The sequence below is a fragment of the Apaloderma vittatum genome, unplaced genomic scaffold, assembly GCF_000703405.1.
Source record: "Apaloderma vittatum isolate BGI_N311 unplaced genomic scaffold, ASM70340v1 scaffold17887, whole genome shotgun sequence".
Classification (NCBI taxonomy): domain Eukaryota; kingdom Metazoa; phylum Chordata; class Aves; order Trogoniformes; family Trogonidae; genus Apaloderma; species Apaloderma vittatum.
The window spans coordinates 1278-4215 of record NW_009727992.1 but is presented as its reverse complement, the minus strand read 5'-3'; the positions used below and the strand labels follow the sequence as shown (position 1 = coordinate 4215).

The following is a 2938-nucleotide window of genomic DNA, read 5'->3' as shown; positions in this document are numbered from 1 at the left end:
CATTAGACCGCTTCCCTCCACCATGCGAATCCCTTTCAAGAAATAAGTTACCTTCACCCCAGAGTCACCGCCCCAGCTGATCTCAGCTGCACTTGCTCAGAGCAGGCCTCCACCTCCCAGTGAGGTTCACACAAAACCTGGATCAAGGTGTTCATCTTCTTCACAAGCAAAGCCTGGGATCGCTCTCCGGCAGCAGCAAGGCAACCAGCTTAGCTCTTGGCGCTGCTCCGCACACGGTGACACAGTGTGTGAAGGTGGGTGCCCACAGAGGCCTGTGAGCAGCTGCCTTAGGGCTCCGCAGAGGATATCGGGTAGAGCAGCCAGGAGCCACGAGAGCACAGGCAGTTTGTGGCTTCACAGGAACGAGCAGCGTGGGCACAGACATGCGCCATACCCAGACGGTGCTCTGAAAGGAGCCTGCGGCGAGGCCCACAACGCACAGCAAGTAAACAGCAATTTACTGAGCTCCGGGGGGTTGTCTCAGTCTCTATTGTTAGAGACAACAGCACGTATTTAACACGCACGTTGCGCTGGAGCTGCCAGGTTGCTTTTTATATCAGGACTTAGCCCATATCTCTGACCAGGATTCTCAGAACTGTGTCTGGCAGCCTGGGAAGAGAACAGCTGTAGAGAAGCATCAAGGTTAAAGAGAGGATGTGCAGGGTAACACAGCAGCCCCATGGCAGCGCCGCGCTCGAGTTCCTGGCAGAGGCAGGAGCGTGGACTCACGTAACCTCCTGTTAGAGGAAGCATACCAGTTCTGGCTGAACAGCTGAGCAAAACACTTTAAGTATTTACAAAGTTAACTTCCAGAGACTACTGAACATCACCTTAGCACCTTCAGAACAGTCGTCTGAGGGCCAGACAAGTCACACAAAGAACCAGATGAGAGCAACTAACCAACAAACCCTCTCAATTTAGACCAAGCTAACTGCAGGAAGCTGAGACAGAGTCCAAAACCGTAACTGCTGATAAAATAAGGCATTGGGTTCTCATGCCCTGGTATGGGGTGCTGGTGGTACTCATTTTCACTTTGGTTTGGGCTGAACATACTTGAGAGCTCTCGCAGCACTTCCATGAGATCAGACTGAAACAGGAACAAGGAGGCAACGCTCACAGGCTGAGAGGCGCCTCGTCTTCTCTCTTTACGCAGAGCAGAGCACTTCTGTGGCGTCCCAGTGCTCCAGCAGCTCAGAAACAGCCTTTTGGACTCAGGTTCTTCCCAGTCCTAACACACCTGACAGCAGCTGCCAGGTGCAACACTGCTTTTCATTCTAGATGTACCCAAGCTGACTACACTTACAAAAAATAGCTGGAAAATTCCTGCTAAGGGTTAGGCCCACCATTGCCACTATTTTCCAGAAGCAGAGGAAACCACAGGAGAGCTCACAGGGCTCAGGGTTAGATGGCAGGATGTCAGATCAAATCAGCACGAGGCCATTCAGCAGGGAGCTAAATATGAGAAAGTGCCCAGGGAACTCAGCAAACCCCAGGGTGATCCCCGCTCAGAGCCAGAGGCCCGAGCTGTGACCTGGCCACTTCAGAGCGACCTCAGGTGTCACCTTGCTCGGAGCCTGACGCTGGTGCTTGCCACAGCCATGCTCAGTTTGAGAGCAACACTTCTATTTGGACTTCAGAGTTTGCCAAAGGACATGGACATAAGCTGAGAAAAACCCTGCAGACAGGTATTGCAGCCTAGCATTAACCACAAGTAGAGCAGACAGAAAGATGACACAGAGCTATACGTGGCAGGAGAGCAAGATACAGGTTGTAAAGTCAGGCAGGAACACACCACTCCCTTCACCCATCCCAACTTTTCTAGTTGCAAAGCCCTAGAATTTTGACTGTTTTACCCAGATAATCTACTCACACCCTCAGCCATACTGATATCCAAGTGGTCTCTGACTGACAGTTTAGTCTACAAGCTTCTAAAACCATAAAACCAGCTACAGTTCCAGCGGTGCAGAAGAACAAAATACGCTATTTCAGCTGAAGAAAGAAAGAATGAAATACGGATTCATTCAACTCTTCAGTCTGTTTTAGGTTAAACTGGTCACACTGACAACTGATCAGATTACAAATTTACTAATTCCTAACCTAAAGCAGCTTTTCTATCCTGCCTCACCACACCATGCAGGCAGGAACACCAAGCCTGAGGAACCTCTGCTTGTCTTCTCAGACCTAGAATTTCATCCCAGTGACTTGGATTTTAACAGCAAAAGGCACCAGTAAGTTTATTTCCGATTCTGCAGATGGGCAGTATTCCTCTGCATGTAACCCAACTGCCCCAGCCTAGTCAGCTGGAACAGCAAATCCTCTTAGGAGCTTCGCTGGATCACTGCGCTGCAGAACCCAGAGCAGCAAGACAGAACAACTCCCAGATGACTGCAGCGGGGGTCAGCAGTGAGTACGTTTAAAAGCGACTCTGCTAAGCCACGATCAAACACAGAAGATGGGCAGTATTCCTCTGCATGTAACCCAACTGCCCCAGCCTAGTCAGCTGGAACAGCAAATCCTCTTAGGAGCTTCGCTGGATCACTGCGCTGCAGAACCCAGAGCAGCAAGACAGAACAACTCCCAGATGACTGCAGCGGGGGTCAGCAGTGAGTACGTTTAAAAGCGACTCTGCTAAGCCACGATCAAACACAGAGCGTCTTGGCAAGCCATCAAGAGCTCGGCTCCCGTTCTGGTTAAGACCTGTGAAGTGTGGGGAGGGGCACAGGGGCCTCCCCAGTTACAGCCACGGGTGCTGTAAAGATTGCGCTGCAGCCAGATGCCTCTTCAGGGAAGAGAGAAGCAGCAGCTTGGACCCAAAATCCAGCAGCTTTGGAAGAGCAGAGGGGGATGGATGAGGCTGCCCTCGGCCAACCATGGGCCCATCCAGAGAGGGGCCCGGGGCTCCACCCGCCCAGCAAGGGGCCGCCGGGCCCGCCCTTCC

The 2938-nt window shown here is 51.9% G+C and overlaps 1 protein-coding gene across 1 annotated transcript in view; it reads right to left on the bottom strand.

The window, feature by feature from the left end:
* Positions 1 to 2938, bottom strand: part of P4HB (prolyl 4-hydroxylase, beta polypeptide) — a gene marked incomplete at its 5' end in the record, with an annotated part of 8158 nt that overhangs the window by 4580 nt on the left and 640 nt on the right. The window lies entirely within an intron of this gene.